General features: G+C 44.9%; 1 long non-coding RNA gene across 1 annotated transcript in view; it reads right to left on the reverse strand.

Annotated features, from left to right (window-relative positions):
- The window catches only part of LOC140848831 (uncharacterized), a 175067-nt gene that overhangs the window by 25886 nt on the left and 123576 nt on the right, over positions 1 to 25605 (reverse strand). The gene's annotated exons all lie outside the window — the stretch shown is intronic.

Here is a 25605-nt window from a genome sequence, read left to right on the forward strand (position 1 = left end):
CTGCTGAGAAAAAGTAAACTCAAGAGCAGCCTGCAAATGGGTATAAAGCCAAAGAAGTTGTACAGGATTATTCAAAAAAGACTGACAACTCACAAAGGCACTACTCAGTAACGAGGATATGGGTTAACTTGTGGTTAAGAAGTCATGTTGGAATCAACTCTTTCTCATGCCTTGAGGATGTGAAGGAATGCCCCAGGGCTGCTTGTCTATCTAGCCATTTTCGTAGTGACTCCCTCAAAGGACCTGGGGAAAGTCAGACAACAGGATTGCCATGTGCTCTGACATCAGGAACACCACTGAGCATCTGTGCAGTGATAGACATAACTCGAATAGTTCTTTCACAAATTCAGTTTGACTCCTTGTTTACTTAAAACCTACTTCCTGCATTTAAAGAATCTATCATTTGTTCTTGAATCACGTTGTATTTTCCAACAGGCTAATGTGGTAAGGGGTATGGATGGAGAGGAAAAGGAGGGCAAAGGGGAGAAAACGAATGCACTTTCTTCTTGCTACACTGTTCCCAGGATATCAGCTCTTCTGAACATAGGACAGCATTGCCTGCTGGGTGGACTGTCCATTTCCTGCCTTCTTGTCCCATTCTCTGTCCTCCCATCAGACACCCCCCCTCACCTCAAATATCACCTTCTGTTTGTCATCACATTTCCACAACTGACACCAGGTCCAAAGCAAACCACCCACTCCCAAAACCTCCACCCTCATTTACCACTTTTTCCAATATCTCCTTTTCAAGACAAAGTGCTACTTGGTAAGTCCTACCTACTAGACTACCCATAGAAACTTATTTGGTTTTTAGCACAAATGTTTGAATTCCAAAATATTACTTAAGTAACCAAACTATTTCCTAGGCTTAAGCCAGCTTTGTGACTGTTGAAAAACTGGTTCTTCTTTGTGCTCATAGATAGAGCTGCTGAGATTTGGGTGTGTAGCATGTACTCACCAGAGCTGGAAAACTCTCACGAGTCACTATTGATTCATTTTATCTTAAGAAGGCAACTGTCACATTATAAAGGGGGTCATGGTATTTCAAAAGAACCTTAAGTTCATGATACGAAATGCAATCTGTAAAAGTGCTTCTGTTTTAAAGCTGATCAAAAGGGCTATGCATATTCTTCAGCACACAGGTACTCAGCAGTTACTGAACACCTACCCATAAAAATGGGACATAGCAAAAGACCCCTGTGCTATTTAACTGTTACAGAACTGTGTGCTAAATGTCATTGAGCCCCCAGCTGGGCATGATGGGAGCAATGGCCCACCTGTTCGGAAGCTGCCTCTGCTCGCTCCTGGGGTGAACAGGCCTCAGTTTCACCAAGCTCCAAAGTTCCCACTCCTTTTACTGCACATCTCCCCCAGGCCTAGGATTGAACAGTGGTGATGGGTACAGTAAGGTGCATTTACATCATAAAGGAACTTCATTCGGAAACCCTGTGGCCAAGACACCTTCTCATAGGAAACATACTTTAGATTCTTCCCTGCAGGCAAGCATCCCCTGGGAAAGTTAATAATAGCTGTTGCCTTCCTCTGTCTAACTTCAAAAAGACCACTTCCCCTTCCCCATCCTGGTTCAAATGCAGTCACGTAACTCCCCTCAGAAGCCTGTGGCACAGCTACAGCACACATGGAATGTTTTAAAGATGTTACTCAAGGCTTGCGGTGGCCGGAAGGGATTCAACTCAGGGAGTTGCATGCAATTAGCTCATCAGGTTTCCCAGCCTAGGCAAGTTCCCCAGAAGCCAACAGCCTGGCCTACCACCTTGGGCCACTGTATGACTGCCTATCTGCTGGCTTGCTGGCATGCCCACAGGACAGCTCTCTTCCCCTAAGACACTGGACAGCACATTGAAACATCTCAAAACCCAAGTCTGGAAAAGTGAGACCACAGCATGTGCTCCTGGGAATGGGAGCAGGGTTTGAGATACCAGGAAAAAATAAGAAAAGCATCCTGAAGACCATGGAATTGAGACTATGACTCAAAGGAGGCAAGAGGTGATTATGATGGATCGGACAGGGGGTATATTTGTTTCTTCTTATTATTGTAACAAATTACCACAACTTACTGAGTTAAACCAACATTTTTTTATTATCTTACTATTCTGGGGAATCTAAAATGGTTGACAGGCCTGGGGTCCTCTGAGAGGCGCGAGGAAGGAACCCATTTCCTTGCCTTGTGCAGCTCCTAGAGGTGCATGCATCCCTTGGCTCGTGGCCCTCTTCTACCTCCAGAGCAATCCCATCCCTCACACCTTTGCTTCTGTCCTCACATCTCCTCTTAAGCCTCTTCTGACTCCCTCTTTCACTTATAAAAACCTTGAGATTATAACATTGGTCTACCTGGAAAATCCATGATAAGCCCCCATCTCAACATCCTTAACATAATCACATTGGAAAAATGCCTTTTCCATGTAAGGCAACCCTTTCACTTATTCTAGGGATGAGGACATGAACACCTTGGAGGACAAGGGCACTGCTCTGCCCACCGTAGTGTGTCTGAAGGGTAAGATTCAGTCACTGAGAACCACTTGCAGACAGAAACACAAGCTGAGGGGCAGGACACATCACCTGTCCTGCCTTCAACCTCTTCCTGAGTGAGGAAGGGCAATGAGGAGACTGCTTGATCAGACTGTCTACTCACTGTGTGGATCCAGGCATGTAAACTAACCTCCCCAGAACTTAGGATCCTCACCTGCAAACTGAATTTAATAACAGAACCTAACTCACAGGATTACTGGGCTAATTCAATGAAATTATGTGTCTACAAGTACACGACACTGTGCGAGACAATGCATAGTAAGCATGAAATAGGTATTATTTTTCAATGATGATCATAAATATGCCAGAAACCAGAGAGGAAAAATAAATGTCACCAGTGTCTTTCTGCACCTTCTACAGGTAACTGCTGTATATTTTAGGCAAATACATACCCCTGTCAGTGATTGCGAGGAGGTGGAGAGGGACAAGGCACCAGACAGGGGCCCGCATGCTGGCTCAGGGCTGCCGACTGCAGAGAGGGATGCAGTCTACGCCTCTCTGAGAACAAGGCAAAGGGGCCCGTGCCCAGGGCCTTGTGCTTCAGAAGACCCCCTGCAAACACAAACTTTTTCTTTCTGACCTTATAGGAAAGTTTTTTGGAAGTTTGGTAATTGAGTGAGTAAAGGAAAATTAAAGGGGAAGGAGGAGTGGGCCACGTGAGTCCCCACAGCCAGGTGGCCCTGGGGACTGCGCCCCGTGGCACAGCTGTGTTAGATGGCAGGAGAAGCAGGAGGACCCCAGGCTCTGCCCTTGCTTTCATTTCAAGTTGAAAGAACAGACTGCCTATGAGATGGGTCCGGCAGACTGATTTCCCCAGAGAACCGCACACCCTCTCTCTCTCATCTTCTGCCCCAGGGCTTTCATTTTTAGAAGTGCTTAGAGGGACTTGAAAACTCCAAGAAAAAAAGTGAGGCACAGTGGAGGGTAAGAGGCCCTTTCCAGCTGTGTAAGAGACTGACTTGGTCCACAGTTCCCGTCCTGAGTCAGGACAGTTCCAGGGACCAGTCAGGAGTCCTCAGCACAGATCCAACTTCCCACACAACCATACTGCTGCTCAGGCTCCTGGGAAGCAGGCCTGGTCCCAGTGGAACATGTTCCCTTAGCTTCCAGTCCTGTGGGACAGAAGGCAGGGGTCTTACATTGGAAGCTGGCCAGGCTTTGGGAACAGTTTGGTTATAGTTTTTAAGTATTTAGACATACAGTAGGCACACCTCCAGGTGCATGCTCGGCCTGGGTGCTGTAAATATTAGGGGCAGATGGAAAGCAGCAGTTCCTCCTGTCATCACTAAATCCATCGCCAGTGGAGTGTTAATGAACCAGGTAGGTGGAAGGTAGCCATCTCCCAAGCCCACAGACACAGATATAGCCAGGGAGACAGAAAGGACGAGAGAGCTGAGCAGAGTGGACTCTACTGGAGAATAAACATCTTCCAAATAAATCCAGTCCTAGAAATGTAAAATACAGTTTCTCTGCATGTCAATTTAATGAATTCTATCTGAAGACAAGAGAAAAGAGATTCAGAGTTCCAACCACATCCTCTATAGTAAAGGAAATTGGATTTACATTAACAGAATGCCCATAAAACTCTTCAGATCCAATTGTCTTTCATATCACATGGTGTTCATCTCAAGAAGGATGTGGAGGTCTGGGATGTTTCAGAAGGTACGTCAAGGGAGACTTGTCTGACAGTGCCCTGGGAGGCCCAGCTGGGCTTCGGTGGGAGCTCTCTCCTGGTGCCATCACAAATCCCGGCCAAATTCTGTGCCTTGAGACCCAACCTTCAACAGGAGGCTGACCACCCACGATCCACTGTCCCAAGCCATTCTGACATTTCCAGTAGAGAGTCTCATTTAAGAAAACCTGCTGTACAGACACAATAAAATGTCTAAGGAAATACCTAAAGAAGGGAAAACAATCAAGGGCAGCAAAGCTGATCCGAAATAATCATGTTAGCAGGAAACCTCCGAGCCTTCAGCCAAGAAAATCAATGAGCACATGTGGTAGAGAGGAGTGGGGAGGAAGGCAGACAGGGCCATCTCCCCACACAGGCCTGGGTACAGATTGAGAGGCAGCTGCAGGCTGGGAGGCAGTATGCTGTCTGAACTCCCCTCCTCAGCCCTGCTGGGGGCCCCAGGATGCAGCTCTCTCTCCTTCCCTTTCTCACCCTCTTTGTCCTGAGGCCTAACTTTATCTGCCCTTTTCTCTCCTCGCTCAGCTTCATGCCAAACCTACCATGTATATACTTTGACATCTCTGCTATTGTCAAATATCTAAGTGAGGCACACAGCATATGTCACAGGAAAGGAGCGTATCATAGGAACAAAGAAATAAAGAGAAAGCTCAACTCAGAGCTTTAAAAAAAAAAAAATCAGTCTCTGCAGACAGGAACTGGTTTTGGAACAATGAGTGCACAACATTCCATGCTATCCCCCCTCAAAGTCCCCAGGCTCTTCTGAAAGGTCAGAAGAACACAGACAAGGTAATATAAAGTCTTTTTTTTCCTTTGCTCCACAATGTAATCTTTGTAAGCTTCATGTGCAGTTTCTGAAGTGCTCTGTAAAATCCTGTGTCTTTACTGAGTAAAATCCCAACTCTTAACTGAGTGCAATAAAGTGCAATAAAGCTTCCAGATGCTGCCTCCTTTTTTCATTCAAGGGCACATTTTTAGAATGAAAGAAATGGTGTCCTCTGCCACCCAAGCTCTTCTTTAGTAGGAAGGAAACTGGAGGATGGCAGGGCCATTAGCTTTCAACCACTTTACTTCAGTGGTGGGGCTCCTTCTCCTAGGCGAGGTCTCCCTGAGGCTACAGAGCCTGTCCCACCCAACTCCTCCTTCTACTGCCTTGGATTGTAAATTGAGAGTTTCCTGATTTTTCCTCACAACAATGTCCATTTCCCTGTGAAGATTGAAATCTTGTTCAGAGTAAAAATCATTCATCTCTGTCCCACTTCCCATGTATTCCCCAGTCCAGAGACTTTTCCAGGTCCAGTAGAATCCGAGTTTGGCATTTACCACCTGATAGAATGGCTGAGAGGTTGCTCCCTCCCGGGAAGTGGAGGTTCTTGTGCAGAGGCTGGCATGAGCAGAGATGATGGGAACAGGGTGGGCAGTTCCATGTACTGAAAAAGCACAGGCTTCAGAGTCAGACCAACCTGAATTTAAATCCTGACTTTGCCACTGCTTGTAATTTAAGAAGTTGCTTTGCCTTTCTGCACTTGTTTCTCTGTTTGGCAAATGGAAACAATAATGTCTAAGGAGTATGTAGCGTACTTACCTAAGGAGCACATTAGATGATATATTTAACTGAATGACCAAAAAAGTTTCTTTTCATTCACTAGGTATCCTGGAAAGATGTCAGCATTTTTTAAGAAATAATAGCCAAAGAAAATCAGGGGTTGGCCTGAGCTCCAGAAGGTCATGCCCAAGCCATGAAAAGTATTTGCAGAACTGGCTTCAAAAGAGGGTGAATGCAGATAAGCAGAGATCTTTGGAGTCAACAAGACAGAGGTGAACTACTCTGTATAAAAAAGGAATGAGGGGTTTACATTTGGAGGCTAGAAAGGGGAGCTGGCAAAGAGAAGCATGCATGAATGGAAGCAACTAGAGGAAAGAGAAATCAAAGGGCCTCCTGGTAGAGTCTGAAAAAGGGACTTGAGAGAACAGAGGATGGGGTGGCTGAGCATCACAGCACACCCCAGAGCTCCTTTACCAAATGGATTTTAATTTGAGGTACCTATGTAACATAATTTCTTTATTTTTTCCCAAAAATATTGTTCTAAAATATAAAATGCCATATTATAATCAAGAAAACCCAATAATTAAGAAGTTTCTGGCTCATAGTAGGTGCTTAAGTGATTTTTTTTTCTTTCCTTCTTCTCCCCCATTTCCCCTGTAGCTACAGGAAGAGAATGAGCAATATTACCCTGCTAGACTTAGAAGGGACAGGAGAGAAGGAAAGGGAAGATTTGAGGCCAAAAATAGCTTCAATTTTTGAAGTCATGGCTAGGGCCAATACACACCCCTTCTAAGGCATTGGCTCAATCCTGCTGTTTGTATAGCCACCAAATCCCTACTACTTCACCTACCATTTTTTCTATCCAGATCCACATCGGTCAGTAGTCCTTCCCTAGGCATCATGGGAACATGAATAAAGCTCTCCTTTGCCCTGAAGGACATTACTGGTTGGACGGACACAGCATGTAAAAAATAACTGGGAAATTAGGCTGAATGTGCTAAGTCGCTGAAGAAAGGGTAAGAGGGGCAATGGGTATCAAGAGAAATGAGACAAGGCACAAGTTCGTGGAATCAAGAAAAGCTCCATGGAGGGGGTGAAATTCAAGATGGACAATAAGGCTGAGTACAGTTTTATAAGCAGATTTGGAAATAAAGAGGACACTCTAATACATTGTAATGCGATTTACCGCTGGTCCTCACAAGCACCACCTCCCCTCTGCCAGCCAGGGGCCAGGCAGGCCTCTCTGGTTTTCCTGGCTTTTCTAAGGCTCTTAAACCGCCTCAAAGCCTTCAGCCTGGCTCCTTCCTTCTCACCTAAAGATCACAGGCTAGTATATAAATTAGACACCCAAAACACTCCAGACACCCCCAAACAACAGCATTTCTCCAGGATCATTCAGCTCTCCTGATGTGTCTTTCTCTTTTGTCCTTCCCACAGGTCCCATTCTTGTCTCTAAACTGGTCATCTCAAAGCAGAATGGCACATAGCATAGCGAGAAAATGAAATTTGGAATCAAAAACACCCAAGTTAGAACCCAGATCTGCCACATGCCAGCTATGATATTTGACATAATATGTAATATCTCTGAGTTCCAGTTCCTCATTCGTAGAGTAGATTTAAGAATAGAACTTTATAGGGCCAGTGCCCTATAGCACTACAATTAAAGGCAACAGCATACCTTAGAGTGCCTGGAAGACAGTATGTTGTCAGATCTTTCCATCATCATATCTAGGACACCTGTCTATCTGCTCCTCATCCACCAATAACCTGTATTCACACTTGCCCATGATCTCCATGAGAACTTACCACCTACCAGAGGAGAACAGTGGCTTTCCCCGTTAGAATGCACTCTAACCACATCATCCCCTTCTCTTTCAGGATTCTGCAGGATACTTGTATTCCTCTCACTATAAGAATATTCTGTTTCCAACCAGTTTATGCTCTGTATCTGTTTGTATTTGTAAAATCACTGCTGTGTTTCTTTTGCTTATTTATTTATTCTCTAAAATGAATCTAGTTCAAGTGGCTATAAGTGTACCTGAGGGGCTGAGACCAGACTTCTTTCTCTTGTTTGCTTAGTGCCTGAGACAGGGCGATAAAAAGAAAAGCATGCCATCAATACTGTCTAATGTTGGTGGGCTTATAGGAAACATATTAATTGACTACTTTCTAAAACTTTCACTCTTCATAATAAACTCTAGTCCTGGCAGATCTTCATGAGGTAGGTCAGAATTATATTCAAATACAAAAACACTTCAACCAGGAAACCAAGCACAGAGAGGTAGGAAGACACCCAGAGCTGCAGTCTAGTGGTAAAAGGCCCTGTAGCTGGATTTTCTGCTTGCTAGCCCAAAAAGCAAAGTGACAGGGGTAGCATGGTGACATAAAGAAATGCTGGCCCTGGATTCTAATCCAGATTCCACTTCTCTAAAACTTTCATGAACACGGATAAGTAGGGTCAACCTCTCCAAGCCTCAGTCATCTTTAAACTTATATAATGATACCTCCACTTGGTACGGAGATGCTTAGGATAAAGAGAGATAACAAAAGCTTCTAAAAGAATTCTTGCTAAATAATATACTCAACATACACTAGTTCTATTTCTAATTCTTTCTTTCTTGACCTTGTGAGAAATTATAGGCACCGAAAGACATGCCCTTTAGGAGAAGAGAGATCAAAATTGGAAGGTGGTCCCATGTGGGAACTCCTGGTAACCCATGACCACAATAGAAGCTGTGGCGCAATTACTCACAGGAGGCCTGGAGCTGTGAGCTAGAACCAGAATAGTTGGTCCTTTTGGGCTTTGACCACTGTTCCTAATTTACCCCTAGAAGCACTTTCTTTTCTCTCCTCTGGATGCCTGATAGTTGTAGAGATACAGTGGATGCTGGCAGTAACCTAGAGGAAGAATACTTTCTAAATAGGAAAAATCTCCTAGAGATTGGTCTGTGCATCCTAGCCCCTGTCAGCTGCCCCCATGGTCCTCATGCTGTGAAATCTGTGAGCGTCAGACCAGCATTTGCCAGGGTAGGCAGAGTCTTCTCAAATCAGCTCTTATCAGTCAGCCTAACAATAAATGGCTTCATCTCAGCAATAAAGGAAAACTGGGATAGGGAACTCAGCTTCCAAGGGAGCAACACTCCCAAGCACAGCACACCGATGTGCACTGTGTATGTGTGCTGTATGGCTGCCCCATCTGAGGCCTTACAATAATTTGACAGGAAGCTGCCAAATGCAAAGTTATTGTGGCTGTCTAGTGCTTGGACCGGAAGCCAATGACACACCACCCCTAGCTTCTTCAGTAGAAGCATGTCATTTCCTGCCTTTCTCTAACAGTGACTAATCGCAAAAGACAAGGAGCCTTCAGAGGTGACCCATTACGTGAAAAGAACCTAAGCCCAAATTGGATGTTTTCAAGTCCTATGTTCTCAGTTTATGCCCTGATGCTGGTTTCCTCTGACAGAGCTAGTGAAATCAATCAACACAGAGAGATTTCCCAGGCACTAAGAATGAATACAAGCAACATGTATGTCTCCTTTTGCACTGTGTAAGTCCTTGTAAATCAGACTAAACTTTCTGAAAACACAGGGAGAAGAGTATCCAGCTAGTCACAGGAAAGACAATGGAATTCAAATCAAAGAATGAAAAGTTTTTGGTATGTATCTTGGAGAGCTCCCAACTCTAATTCAAAGTTTTGCCTATTTTGACCAGAGATGGGGGTTAGTGATTGTCGCTTCACCCATTGTACTCTGTGTAGATTCCAAAGAAAATAAAGCAAAAATTCAATATAATGCAATTTCTTTTTATCAGGTCTTCTGTGAAAAAGAAATAACATGGTATCACAATAAGGAGGAGTGTTTCTAGAGATTTTGATTATTTTGGCCCATGGTCTGAAGTCTTTACATTCCACAAGAAGTTCTCTCTTAGACTGTGAAATCTTCTCATTCACTGTGACAGGACCATATTACAAGGCAACCTAACAAGGAACATTATCTGTTTCTTGGCTTACTTCATATAAGTATATCATTCAATCCTTTCCCAGTTCTCTTCATTGCCAGAGGTGATCTCTCTTGACTACTTCAAAATCCATCCAGGAGTTTCCCAGAATGTATCCCAATGACATGTTCATAAAAGATTTGTCTTAGCTGGACTCATTATCTAATAGTGCTGGGTTCCCTAACCATCCTCTCTAGTGATGCTCACAAACTGAATAAAACAGATCCCATCCCCTTAGCTACAAGCCTAGCCCTCAGGAAAAATGACACACTCAAATGGCCCCCTTCCTGGGCCAGCCCACTGTCATCACCCAAGTTCCATCTCTCACCTCATCTCTTGCACTAGCCTCCTGTTTGGAAACCCCACATGTCATTTTTCCCTAGTCCAATCTAACCTCCACCAGTTTCTGGTTAAACTTCTTAAACTCACCCTTGTATCATTGAACTGCACAGAACCCTTCTTGGACCCACTCCCTACTCAACTAAAGTATGGACTCCTAAACAGCCAGTCAAGGCTTCTGACCCCAAGCCACATTTCTGTCCCTATCTCCCTCTGTCTTCTAAGAGCTACCTCAAGCTGACAGGGACTGCCCGCAGCTTATTGACACACCCAGTAAATTCTTGTTTCCATTCTTTAGTGACTACTTGTCTAGAGTCCCATCTCAGATCATGCTAAATCAATAAAACCTAGCTATAACTCAAGAAACTTGTATACTTAATTGGCTCTTCACTCTGGCCCATTCCTTCCTTTAAAACTGTCCTGAAAATCCATTCTTCCTATATGGTTGGTTGTTCATTTGCCTTTGATGATTCTGCTCCCAATCTTTGAGCTGTCATCTTGGATCTAACAGGTTGTTATGAGTTAAATTATGTCTCCTCCCAAAAAGATATATTGAAGTCCTAACCCCTGATACCTTAGAATGAACCTTATTTAGAAGTAGGGTCTTTATAGAGGTAGTCAAATTAAAAGGAGGTCATTAGGGTGGTCCTAATTCAAGATGACTAGTGTTTTATGAAAAGGTAATTTGGACACAGAGACAGAAACATGGAAGGCACTGTGAAGAAACATAGGAAAAAGGTCTCCATGTGACCGGCGTGATGCATCTACAAGCCAAGGAACATCAAGGGTTGACAGAAAACAGCAGAAGACAGAGGAGGCAAAAAAGGATTCTGCCGCAGAGTGCCCAGAAAGAGCAGGGCCCTGGCAACACCTTGATTTCAGACTTTAGCCTCCAGACTATGAGACAATAAAGTTATGCTGTTTCAAGCCACCAAATTTTTGGTACTTCATTACTGCAGCTGCAGGAGACTGAGACCCAGGTCCTCTGTGACTCCTCAGGCCTTCTAACCACTCATTGCCTCATCTTCTTTATTTCTCTGAGAGTGACACTTTGCAAACCAGAGACTGGCTACCCCCAGGCTTTATATTCTTCACATTAGTTTTACTGTAACTATACAATATATATTTACATTTTAACAGCAACTCCAAAAGACTTCACCAGTGTTTCTAAGAGAAACATGTAAGTCATCCTAGCTTAGACACCTCTGGCTCTTCCTTGGTAGGTGGGTCACTGCTACATCCTAAGTCACCTTTTGAGAGAGAAAGGGCAGCCTGCTACTCCCCACCACCTGCACCAGCGCCTTTAATGCAACCACATAGGAGGATTTTCTGGAAGATGAGAAATCCCAAGACCCCTCTGGTGAACCAACTCACAGTGAGTCCGGATTTTGTCTGAGCCATCCTCACTTAGGACCCTCTGCCTTCTTCAGGGATCCCCCTTAAAGCTAGTAACAACCCAGGATGACTCAAACATAAACCAAGTGATCTCTTTGTTTGACAAGCATATGTGCTGAGTGTCCCCTATGGACAAAGCACTCTGTCGGACACTAAGAGGGTAAAGATAAGAATTTAATTAACAGGATACAGTAATTGCATGTAAAGTTGCTTATGATGAGTGGAACACACACACACACACACACACACACACACACACACACACAAACACCACAAGAGTTGCAGAGGAAGTGCTAGCGCTTCCCCAGATCCATAACTGGATCCCGGAGTAGAGAGTTCTTTCAAGTCCCAACCTAGAAGCATGTGTGGTAGACAGAACAATGCCCCCCAAAAAATGTGTACATCTTAATCCCCAAAACCTATGCATATGTTATCTTACATGATGAAAGGGACTCTGAAGGTATGATTAAATGAAATATCTTGAGCTAGAAAGATTATCATGGATTATCTGGGTGCACCCCCAGGAACCACAAGGGTCCTTGCAAGGCAAAGAGGGCAGAAGAAGAGCTAGAAGCAGAAGGAACTCCGATGGCAGCAGCAGAATCAGAGAGCTAGAGGCTAGGAGATGCTACTGTGGTCTTTGAGGATGGAAGATGAGGCTACAAGCCATGGAAAGCACATGGCCTCTAGAGGTGGTAAAAGGCTAGGAAATAGATTCTCAACTCTGAGGTCTGCTCTTTCCTGCCCCTACCCTGATGTTCTGGATGATCCCTCATGTTTGCATCATTCTAGCTCCTCAGGTTTTGCTAACTTGTGCAACAGATGAATAATAACTCAATTTCACTGACTTCTGTCCCCACCTGAATAGCACAGCCCTCCAGCTGCCTGTCAGTCTCACCAGTTATTTCTGATGGGATCCAGGGGATTTGTTTTGAGAGCTCACAAATAGCCTTCACCATCTCCCCTCAAAGTTCCATCACATGCAGTCCTGAAAGGCCTCTAGAAGACAGTGACTGAAGTCTGACACATTTGCTAGTGCTATATCCCTCTGACGGCATGATGCCTGGCTACCTCCAACACTCACTGGAAGAACACAGCCTTCCCAGCAGCCCTCACCAAGCTGAAGCCATGCTGAGTTCTGTGCAGAGGCTCTGAGAACAGCTTTCCTCCTGTTCTGTGTGTTGAGACCTAAAGCAACACTGCTTGAACCTGTGCCTCACAAAGTCCCTCCCAAAACTAGCCCCATGATATGCCCACAGTCTCCTATAAAACCCCTTTCAAGTACTTACGCACTCTTACTGCTCTCCTCCTGCCCTTGTCTTCATGGAATGCCTACACTCTGGTCTCCCTCAACTGACCCAAATCACCGCCAGTGGGTTGACAGAGCCACCATCAAAAGAAATACCGAGGTGGATTATCTGAGTCCTGGATCAGAGCAAACTTGAATGGGCCCAAACTTATACAGTGTGTGCAATCTACATGCCTTTCACATCTATTGTCACATATGGTCCTCACAGTAATTCTCTGAGGAAGTAGTATCACTCCTTTGTTGTAGAAGAAAAACTTAAATCTTTAAAAGTGAATGAGCTTGTCCAATGATGCTAATAAATGGAGGAGCCAGGACTGAATGCAGGACTTTTATTCCTTAGCCCAGTGTGAGCCCTACGCACCCACCTGCAGAGAGGGTAGGCACCTGGTGAGGAAAGCATAGTGGAAAGCTTTGAGAGCCGAAACTGCCCTTGGGCCTGAGCAGGCCGCTGGAGGCCTCAGGACAGCATGACTACCTCAGAGGGAAAAGCTGTAACTCAACCCTGTCCTCCTCCAAGAACAATAAGTGTGCCTGTCTCTTCAGGACAAGCAGGCATTCAAGGAGAGAGACAGAAGAAGTCAGCCAAGGAAAACCTGCTGTGCATGTGGATGGAATATGAGGAGGGAAGATTTTCCCCTTTACAGCAGACCAGCCTCAGGGGCCGCCTATCTCTTCCAAAGTGTAAACTAAACAAGCCAGAAAGGGCCTGAAACCCAGCTGGGCAAAGAAACTTAAAAAAATAATAATAATGAAGATTGAGGACTGGGGCTTTTACATGTTAAAAAAAATTGGGGCCAAATCCACTCAGGCTAAAGACTGTTTTCCATCTCTTTAAATAGAATATGGCAGATATAAATATAAAGAATAAAATACTTTATCTGGAATCTACAAGCTTCCTCTAAATTAAACTCAGTGTGGTGAGGTATAAAGAGCCCTTTATATAAACTCTTACAGTTCAGCTTCTCCAAGAAAATCATTTCCCAAGTCTGTTTGGTGCCCTTGATCACAGAAATAAGACAAGGTCCAGAAGTGTCAGACATAAGAAGGGGAGAAAAGGGCTTCTCAGCCTCTGGTCGGGGCAAGAGTTGAGGGCAGCCCAGTCTCTCATAACCTCCCCACTGTAAAGGCCAAGGGAGCGGGCATGAAGGGCATGATCTGTAGCAGAGGCTGGGGTACTGAATTTGACTCTCAGGCTAAAATGTTCAGTTGAGGCAAGAGCAGGCATTTTCTCAGCAGGGCCTCTAGCACATGGGTGGGAAGCTCACACCCAGAGCTCCCAGCACTCCAATCTCCTCATGGCCCCGCGGCTGAGGGGTGGGTCTGCAGTGGACGTTCTATGTTTGTTCACTGCTGTGTGCCCAGGTGCAGCTCTGGTGGGGCGGGGTGCTCCCAGCCTGGGGCGAATCCCCTATGAAACTGTTGAAACCAAAATGAGTCAAGGGAAAGAGTAGGTTGGGAGAAATGCTTTTATTTCTAACAGTCCGGGAGTTCGCTAGCGAGGCCCGGCCAGGTCCCTCTCCTCCGGCCTCCATTCACATTCTGCCACCATGGCTCCTTCCGGGAGGAACTCCATTGGCAGGTCCTTAGTGACTGGCAGGCACCAGACCAATTACATACCAGAAACAGAGGGGAGGAGGGAATGGCCGTTACCTCTCCACCCCTTGCCGCCAAGGCTGCAGGAGGCTGCAGTGGTAAACACCCATTGATATGCAAATGAACTACAGCCAGGCAGGAGATTCTGGAAATTCTGCCATTTCACCACACCAGACCTTAGAAGAGCTCATGGCAGACTGCAGGCGCTTGCTAAATAAATATTGAATGAATGGTTGAATAAGAATATCAGTAAACTCACCTCATGCCCTGTGCACTTCCTCCTCCTCTTTCCCAATAATCCAAGTAGCAGTGGAGCCAATTTAGGATGCCAAACAGATAATGGTTGTAAGGGACTTCAAAAGGATGATTTGATACATAGAATGCAACCTCCCTGAAATGCTTTGAGGCCACCAACTCAGCTGGGAAGAACCAAATGCTCAGCTACTGTGGAACCAAATTTCCTGGCCAAAAAGTACTTCCATTGTTTTATTATTACATGATTTTGGATACAGCAAAGCTGAGAATCTGCTTCCATCAAAGTATTTCAAGTGGTATTGATTGTTCATACTCCTTAAGCAGCCGAGAAATTAAACTGATGTTCTTTAAAAACAAAAACAAAAACACAACCTGCCCTTTGAATTTGCTTGTTTCTGTCCTAGTTCCTCAATCACTGGCACTCAAAACATTAGTACCTGTTTATTCTTCTTAGGCCAAATGCAGCCAACCCAGGCTCACTGGCCTTTCCTTTGTATTGCCTCTCACTCATTCCTGGACATCTGTAATACTTGCCTACCTGACCTGGTGCTTTCCAGACTCACCTCTTCCACCCATCTAATGCATCCCTGATAAATTAATGTTTAAAACAGAAAATATGAACCCTACTACCTCTCAAACTTATCTCCTGACTATTATAGCACAGACAGCCTGCTGCCATTACAGACTTTGGGTTTTTCCTCAAACACACCAGATGCATTTCTGCACTTATCAGGTATATTTCAGCCTATGCTACCGTAGCCCACTCCCACCCCCTGCTACAACTGCCCCCTCACTTCTTCTTTACATGCTGATGTCATACTTATATGGGAAAAATGGAAAAGGTTCTGTGACTTGAAGTCATAGATTAGCTGCATGGTCTTGGAAGGCCACTCAGCTGTGCTAAGCATCAGTTCCCTTAGCTGTGTAATTAGAATAGTAAAAACCACAATAACTATAAAGTATCTCAGAATTGTTGTGGGAATTAAGCAAAATCTTGATGTAAACAGCACATAGGATTGATACACATGTTGTTCATCTCAGCCTCATTCCTTGAACCTCTGCTTCCTTATCCTTAAAATGAAGACACTAACATCCTCTGTGGATCCTGTGGTGACTAGAGGAGATGTTGTTACCATTTGTCTTCCCAAACTGACTAACAGGAGCCCAAACTCAGAGGCCTTCCCCAAGGGAGCACGTCAGTCTGTGGCGGCCACACCTGCTGCCTGGGCCATGCCACAGGAATTTAGTGTGGACTGCCAAGATTTTTGTTGTTAGGCTGGGGTTTGTGCTGGCTCTCTCATCTATTCTTACCCCTCCTATCTGCCTGCAAGCCCCTGAGGGCAGGAAGTATATCTCTCCTCAGCTTCATGGTCCGAGGAGCCTCACATCACTGCCCAACACAGCTGTGCTGCTCGGGAGGCAGACAGTGATGGGGGTGGAAACAGCAACAGACACCGGCCCAGGCCAGAGTTGGCCTTATATCTCAGAGGCTGCACACCCTGTTTGAGACTGCTGCTCCTTCTCACCTGTGAAGTGGGAACCATTTTGCCAGTTACTGCTGGGGAAGGAGACCAGCAGGGGGACTCAGGGAAGAATCCATTTATTGCTCTGCTTGCTCTACAGTACATTCCAACTGTGTGATAAAGCACTTCTTCTTCCCAGGAGAAGGAAGAGGCAGGAGGAGATGTCAGCCCTGGCACGCAGCTGCTTCTGATCCCTGAGGGGTAGAGCTCCCTCAGGGCAGCCCCTGGCCCCAAAGCTAAATGAGGCCTTTAATAGCCCCCTAGGGACTCAGACGTTATGGTGATATCTATGCAGTTCCCAAAAAGCTCTCATTTCCAAGGTCAAGAGGAGTTGGGCTATCTCCCCTGCACTATTTTTACATCTGCCCCAGTGTAATTCTTTGCTCACTCTCTACTCAACAGGCCAGCCAGGATTTTCTGGGAACTGTGGCCTCTCTGTCAAACACTCTGGATTTAAGCACCAATCTCCCCACCTCCCATTTCTTTAAAACCAGCTCTTCTCTGACACTGATGAGAACCAGTGGAGACCCAGTGTAGTAAACTTTCATGCCCACATCTGTGTCTCAACATCACACAGCTCCACTCCTTCCTGCAGAATGGAATGAAGAAGGACCTGATGGCTTTCCCAAAGCATACGCTCCACGGACGAACATGCCCTCGTGTATACGACAGAAGTCCATGAAGTCATTCGCAGCCCTCCCTCCTTTCTCAAATAAGGAGCATTAGAGAAGTCCTGCCAACCAAGGTTCCTGTGTAAACAGATTCTATCTGCTAATGAGTTGGGACTAAAAAGCATATAGTGAAAGCTCCAGAAGGCCAGAACCCCAAATCTGACTCTCATAAATAAATGTGGAGAGGCAACCTGGGACAAGCTTCTTGCTCCTCATCTTCACCATCTAACCTCATTTGTTTAGTGCAAAGAGCAACATCTTCCTTGCCTGACAGAGGGGCCTGGGCCAGGTGAGCTCTTGATCTGCCTTCCAGCTCTGGAGCCCATACTGTGGCTTGGGAAGAGCAGGAATGAGGTGACAGAAGCTCTGCATTGACGGTTCTCAGCTGGGGGTGGGGCTGGGGGGATTTCTGGTTGCCTTAAAGTGGGGAGGGGGCTTGTGAGCAGGCAGGGTGCTACTGATATTAGTGGAGAGAGGAGGCTGAAAAAAAAACCTATAATATCCCGGACAGCCCCCTTAACAAAGAATTACTGACCAAATTGTCAACAGCGCTAAAGTTGAGAAACCTAAATTAATCAAACCAGGATTTGTTAACAAAATCAGTAAAAAAATCTTGATTTTAAGAAATAAGAGATAAAAGGATCAGACATAAGAGTAAGTAAAAAAGAACCCTGCAGAGTTCAAGACAGGTGTAGTAAAAATGCTACAGCAGAATTAAAATCAATCTTAGAAAAGGATTGAGAATGCAGAAAATTAAATCATAAGGAGAGGGTAAACATAAGAATGTTACCCAGAAGCAGAGGAAATAACAAGGAAAGGAAAAATATTGAAAGTAGAAACTATTTGTATGGATGACAGAGGCACCCCAGTATATGGATGACTGGTATTCTTTCAGAAGAGATCAGAATGAGTGAATTAGAAGTAATATTATAAAAAGAGTGTCAAAGAAGGAATTTCCAGAAATTGAATAAGGATTACCTCAACCAAAAAAGTATGGTAGTGACAGCCAAGACCTGGATATTAAAATGTCATGTGTTTTATGCCTTGTTTCACTGGGACTCGCTCTCTTGGAACCCAGCCACCATGCTGTGAGACCAAGCCGACACACAGAGAGGCCAAATGTAGGTGTTCTGGCCGGTAACTCCAACTAACATCCCAGCCACTGGCAGCAGGAAATGCCAGGCAAGTGTGTAAGCCTTCCGGTAAGTCAAACCAGCAAGTTGCCTCCAGCTTTCAAAGCCCCCAGACAACTGTGTGGAGCAAGATGAGCTGTTCCTATAAGCCCTGGGAAAAAAATGCAAGTTCACAAGCAAACTAAAGGCTTTGTTTTAAGCCACTCTGTTCTGGGGGCTTATTATACAACACTAGACAACTTAAACCAACCACCAGCTTCCCAACTGAAAGGAGGTAAAGCAGATATTAAGCAGTAGCTCCTGCACAATGACTCGGTGTGGCTGCCTCAGAACAAAAGTATGAGTCATGTGGAGGGAATACAGGGCTTGTTTGGGGGTTCAGATTCATGTCTTTCCCCTCCAGTATCACGAAGGAGGCTGCCACCGAGCTGTTCTGGGCCCTGAGAACCCTAAACCTGCAGAGCATCCTTCCACAGTGCCTGCCATGGCTGTCTAAGGGACGCCCTGGCCATTGCTTAGGGGTTGAAAAGTATTTTGGACAAGTTTTCCCACACATACACACACAACACAGAAAAGTTATTTATGGGACTAAAAAGATATCTTTTAATATTTACAGCTCAACTTGGAGAGCTCTTACTCACCAGATCCAGGAGCCACTTGGATGGGATAAACAAGGGGGACTGTCCTACAGTATTTTTAACCCAGCTTTGAACTGCAGCAAACTACAGCTCCCCAAGGTGTCAGGGAAGGAAAAGGGCAGTGCCTACCTAGCACCTGGGGACCCAACCCCTTCGCAACTGATGTCCCATTCCTTATGGTTCTCAAAGTCCCCTTTCACTGTTTTCTTTGGACATGTGACCCCACGTGCCTTGGGCCACCTCCACCAGCAGAACCTAGGGCAGCCTCCTGGGAGCAGGGGAGAAACAGTTCTGGGCAGCCCCCCAGGGCTCCACGGGGCTGACTCATCCCTAGTACTCCCTGCTGGAGAATCAGAACAGCTATTCAATACACACAGTGCAGCCACATGACAGGCGGGGCCAGGGGGCAGGCACTGAACCTTTTAAAAACAAAAACAAAGGCTTAACGTGCTGTGGCAAGTATACTATATTCCTGCTCACTGAGAGGCCAAGCCAGGCCCACTGAAAACAGAGGCGTCCCCTTTGCCTTGGACAAGGAGCATCAGCATGACTCCATGAAAACCAGGGTGGAAGGAAGACAAGGACCGGCCCCGCGTGGCTCTGCAGACCACGCAGGCTGGGGAGCAGGGACTACTGCCAGCCCTCCTGCTGTGGCACCACAGGGCTCCATCTCACCCAGCCCTGCTGGGTATCACCCCAGCCTGCTGCCTGTCACCCTTGGGCTCCCCTCGGTCATCTGACTGGGATGGTCTCCTCCACCTCTTCCCGACCACTGTGAGGACAAGTGCAAAGGCCCACTTTAATTTAAGGATTTTACTACATGAGGAAACTTAGAGAGCCTTAAAAGTACCCAGCATGGGGAAGTAACACAGGTCCAGAAACCTTACCAGGCTAACACCAATAAAGATACATATAATATATAGAGGTAGAGATAGATGATTGATTGATAGATAGATAGATAGATAGACAGATAGATAGATAGATAGATAGATAGATAGATAGATAGAAAGAATACAGATAGAATATCTATATCTATATATGTAACAATGTAACATATAATATATACACACATATAAAGTTATATTTTTAGAGAATGTTTCCATAGGAAACCATGGTTCCTGTAATTCATCCCCCTTTCATCACAGGTTGGCATAATTTGAAACCCCAAAGGACTGACAGTCTGGATGGTCTATAATTCACCAGGTTCGAGGGTTTTCCTGCCTCTTTTTTATTTTATTTCCTTCCCTCTATTCCTTTTTTTTCACCCCTCTGCTACCTCTAGAACATTATCTTTTTTTCCCCAAAGATATCAACATAGTTTACCAAGCTTCTACTCTGTGCTTAACTTTTAGTCTCCCATTCCCTGGTATTCTCCACCCAGGTTTCTATCAGCCCCTCTTCCCATGTCCTGCATAAGAGACCTCATTATCCACCACGAGGGATACCAGGGACCCACAGCCCTTCAGTGGTGCTATTATATGGAGCCTCTGCTCCTACCCACGTGCTCTCAGGAAGGTCTCAGGATTAGCTAAGGATAATTAGCTAGTATTAGCTAGTTGTTAGCTAGAATTAGCTAGTAATGCCCACAGCCTGAAGCACTCACAGAAATGTGGTAAATCATTCAAAGATCAGTTATGGTCTTAACAGAGGTTTTGTGTCCAATGAGTGAATTTGTCTACCTGTTACAGAAGAAAGGAGGAATGATTATAGCTAACATTTGATAGTGTTTTCTATATGCTAGGAACTATTCTAAGCATTTTCTATACATTAATTAACTTAAACCTACTCTCTGACATTATTGTTATCCCTATTTTACAAAGGAGGAAATTGGGGTCCAGAGAGGTCAAGCAACTTACACATGTCTCCCAGCAGTAAATGGTAGAACCAGGATTCAAATTCAGCAGTTTGGCTCCTGAGTTTGGACTCTTAGCCATTATGTCATACTACCTATAAGATATGGGGAAGAAGGGTCTGGGAAAACCCAAGATTGCCCTTCATAGAACAATAAATAGAGTCAGAAATCAGTAGTGGTACAGAATATCTATGTTATGTGGGGCAAAAAAACTTTCTCCACTTTAGTTTTTTTATCTGTAAAATAGGAAGAACTACACTGACTCACAGGATAAATGTGAACATTAAATAAGAGCATATGATATAAGGGAAAGATATTTTAGGAATTGCACTCCACTGATTGGTAGGAAAGGCCAGAAATATCACATGGTTCAACAAAATATTTATTCAGCTCACACATTAAGGAAAAGAGAGCAAGAAGTAGGCAGTCCTAAGCTAGTACCATAGCTCCACAGTATCACTAGGGATCCAGATACCTATCTTGCTCTAGAATCCTTAAAACCATCCTCAAGGTTGTCTCATGATCCAAAATGACTGGTGCAACTCCAGCCATCAAGTCTACTTTCCAGGGGAAGTAGGGAGTTAAACATTAGGAAAAGCCTGCATTAGTTGATAATCTCTCTTGTAAGGCACTTTTCCAGAATTCTCTCCCAAAAACTTCCTGTATTTCATTGGTTAGAACATAATCACGTGACCATCTCTAGCAGCAAAAGCTGGGAAATATGGCCTCATTACTGAGCACACTGCCATCTCAATGAAATCAAAGTCTGGTGCTAAATAAAAAGGGGAACTGGATATTGGTTAAACAACCAGCAGGCTCTGGCCACGGAACAGCATTAACTTTTAGTGAACATCAACTTCCTGCCAGACACTTCACGTAAATTTTCTCATAATGATCCTCATAACTTATCATTACATTTATAGATAAGGAAATAAGATCACAGAGAATAGGCCACACAGCTTCTCACATGGGGAAACAGATTAAAACCAGATCTAACTTCAAAACTTGAACTCTATCCACACCATTCGGCCTCTAAAGTTTCCTCCAAGGAAAAATGTTTTGTGAAGTTTCAAGTGCCATGTACATCCTCAGGACTTCTATTGTAGTCATACTTAAAATTACTTCTCAGTTTCTTCCCTGAAGAATGTGAGGGAGTAACTTCAATTATTTTGTAAGGACTGCAGAAAGAGAGCTGCATACCATTTCAGTTGGTGAGGGAGAAACATCCATTGTTCACACACACATGCGTGTCCCACTTACTAGTGGTCCATACTTTGAAAGCATTTCCTGACCTCTCTCTCTCCACAGTCAGAATAACCAGGCAAAAAAAAGGTCACTTCAGCCAAAAGCAGACCATTAATATGATTAATACCTATGCCTCAAGTTCCAGCCCCCTTCACAGCCACAGATTGTTTATATTAGAAAGAAAAGATTATCTTTATGTTTTCTACCCTCTTGATCAGTTCTGACAGGAGGTATGCACAGGCCAGAGAAGCACCACATCAGAGTCCACATTTGCATGCCAGGTCCCTTTCCAGGAGTCAGTGTTGGAAGAATGAAGAGGTGTAATGCAAGGAAGGAAATGGCAACATCTGAGCAGTTGGCAGCAGACTCTTTAATACTCTACACTCGGTCTCAGTAGAAACTTCCATGCAATTCCTTCCCTGCCTGTGCCTAGGAAAACAATCCTGTCTGCACAAACTGGGCATCCACTGTTGCTGTTACACTCGCTTTCTACACCGAGGCCCTCAGGACATGCAGATGCACACTGGGAGGTGAGCCCACGTTCTCGGGGCCTCCGGCTATAGAGGGAAAGGCTGGTTTACAGGCGTCCAGCGCCTCAGGACCTCCGAGCCTTCCCAGGCCCTGGACGCTCCTCCCCCACCCCCACAGGCTACAGTGCTTTGGGAAGGAATCAGGTCTTTTATCCCACTTAGAGATACATGTATGACCTATTAGTACTCTTTCCTAAGAGCTGACTTGAGGGGAGAATGGAGACAACACAAATGTAGAAAAAGGCAGCCTGACAGCTTGAGGATGAACTTGTCACCTTCTGGATCTTTCTTTGGATTAATCCAGCTCAAAGTTCTCACACACTTAACACAACTCCTCTGAAGCAAAGAGAGTTTTGATGGCTTAAGAAAAAGGTACAAAAAGGGGACAAAGGGTATTTTCAAAATACAGAAAGCATGAAGTGGGGGCGAAAGAAGCAAAAGAGATGAGAGAGAAGGTGCCTCTGACAGCCAGCGGGACAGAGCCTGCCTGTGGGAGGCCAGAGAGCGCATCACAAGGAGGCTTGAGGACTCCCTGCACGCTGCAGCACCCCCGGGGCCAGCACCGAATAGCAGCAGGGAGGAGCTTTCCAAAGGTTAAATTTGGACTGAGGTCACAAGGACTCCTAGCAGTGAGGCTGGAAGGCAAAACTTAATGTGGGCAAATACAGGAGAGGCATTTCAGGCCGGTCATATAGGAAAAGAGGAGCAGCTGAGATTTTCCCATCGACATTGGAGGCTTCTCTGTGAGGGATGTGTGCTCTCCGCACCCGGTGAGTGCTTCCCAACTGACCCCAGATAACATGAGGTCAGAGTGCAAAGAGCCTGGTACCATGTTTCCAAGATCTCTGATTCATTTTAGTGCTGCTCTTGGACCCAAGGGAGGGAAGCCCTGTCTGGGATACCCCACAATCAGTTGCTATGAAGCAAGGAGTCCCCAGGGCCAAGGGTGGCTCACATCCCCATTCTAGACCATTCTGTGCACGCTGAGGATCCTAGGATTTCTTGCCCAAACACCCAAGCCTGCTGGCTGGGCCTCTGTGGTTCTTGTCCCAGGTCTGTGCTCCTGAGACAGGACTGCATGGATGGCGTGTGCACCTAAGCCCAAGGGGCAGCTCTTTGAAGTGAGGACTGGACAGAACTTGGATGTGGGCACATCGGGTCCCTCCCAGTGCTGGTCAGAGTCGATGCCACAAAGGAAAGAGGACAGGTGACGTCTGGCATCCAGTTCTCCCACACTGCACCACTGCCATAGTAACTCTGAGGGTTCTGAAAAGTCAAAATTTAGACCTGGCTTTCTAATTCATTATCAAGTTCTGTTTCTCAAGATAGAGAGATAGAACATATTTTATTAATATCTTGTCACTTGCCGTATGACTTTCACAATTTAGACATAGGAATAGGCTTCCATTTGAATTCTTGCCCTGGGCCCTGAAAGTCTGAGGGTGAACCCACTGGATTTCACTAAAATCTCTTCATTCAAGCAGAAGGAAAGCACAAGAGCAAGGTCTGGACATTGGGCAGGGGCGTGTGGAGAAGCGGGTCTGTTTAGGTTCTGTCACCAACAATCTATGTGCCCTGGAGCCAGAAATATCCAATCTCTGGGATTCAGAGCTTCTTAGGGCCATTGGGCAAGAAGTGCCATTAAGTTTCAACACTCAGCAAGCAACCAAGGAAATCTCAGCCCTGATTCATAAAAGGGAAAGGAGCAGGTGGGGACTTTTTTAATCTTAAATTACCACAAGAATTAATGTAGAAAGAGTTCAGATATGCTGCTTCTGCACTGCTCATTCTCCATTGAGAGAGCTATTTTTAACAAACCCATGAATAAGAAGAAAATTCTCCATAGACCTATGGCTGTGGAAATTCTTGCTTGCACTCCAGGACCCACATGATCACATTTTTCTGTGATTAGTACAAGGTTTTTCAGATAGGTGTTTGTTTGCCTTACAGAAACAGTTCCAAAATCAATAAGAAATGTTATACCTTATCACTCCTAGAAGGGAAAAACAATAAGGAATTTTGTAAACCATATCTGGGAGGATGAAAAGTGCATACATTCATGTCTAATACAGAACAATCACAGCCCTGGAGACAGCATTTATCAAGCCTCATTTTAGGAACCATTTCTTCCAACCAGAAGAATCAGCCCAGAGAAACCACAAGACAGGAAGATAAGACTAACAGATGATGTCGCTTTCCTTACCCCCTGCATGTGCTCCAAGCAGGGGAAAGCCTCAGAAAGCTAAGACCCCATTAAAATGTATAGGAGTCAGTGGCTTCTGTGGGAAAACAAATTGATTTCTCTTTGAGTTATATTATAACTCTCTCATCTTTTAAATTGGATGAAGAGGTGCATAGAGCAATATATGGTAGGGAAGTGGCAGTTCAAACATAGAGATAAATCATATCAAATGGAAATAAAAGAGAACAAGTCAGGGGCAAGAACATACAGGATGGTAAGTAGTACACAGAAAGCAGACAGACAGAACATGTACTGTGATAGGGGCATCTAAACCATGACAATGGCATTGGGAACAGAAGAGTGGGGTGTGGGTGTGAGAGGTGTTAGGAAAGGAGAATTTGGAGTTGTGCTTGGGGGTAGAAAAAGAAATAGCCCAAAATAATACAAAACACTACCGTGGGTGAAAGAAGGAGAGATGCCACCAACAGAAATGAGGGATCTGGGAGGGATCAGGAAAAGTCTTAAGTTTAGACCTAAGTTTAAGATAGTGGCTGGACATCCAGGTAGAGCTGTGTGGTATGTGTCTGGAGAGCTGAGGAAGCCGAGGAAAGAATGGGTAGTTTGAGCTGTGGATGGGGTGTCATTCAAAACTGGGATAAGAGATGAAACCACAAAAACAATTCTAGGTTAAGAGCTAAAAAGGAACAGAACTTAGAGGACCAGGGGTTAAATCAACTGCTATGGAATGGAAGAAGAAAATGGAGCCAAAGAAGATTTAAAAAATGAAAGAAAAGAAAGACAAGGCAATGGTGTCTGGAGAGCTAGAAAAAGAACCAGAGCTAGAGAGTTAAGAAAGCGTGCAGCCAAGTTCAAGTTGAGAAAGAAACTTGAGAAAACATATGAGGCTCTTTATATTAGAGGTGACCTTTGGAAAGAACAATTTAGAGGGAAGTCAGCGCTATGCCAGGTCAACAGGTTGAGGATAAGAGCAGAGGAAAATTGCAAGCATGAACTACTCTTTTGAGAAGTTTGGCACAAAAGAGATGATACCAAGAGGTCAGAAGCAAGGGACACATGAACATGAATGACTTTAAGAAGAGAAAACTAGTCAAGAACACAGCAGGACAGAGATGTCAGGTTACAAGGCCCACTATTGTT

Source organism: Manis javanica, chromosome 1 (genome assembly GCF_040802235.1).
Source record: "Manis javanica isolate MJ-LG chromosome 1, MJ_LKY, whole genome shotgun sequence".
Taxonomy (NCBI): domain Eukaryota; kingdom Metazoa; phylum Chordata; class Mammalia; order Pholidota; family Manidae; genus Manis; species Manis javanica.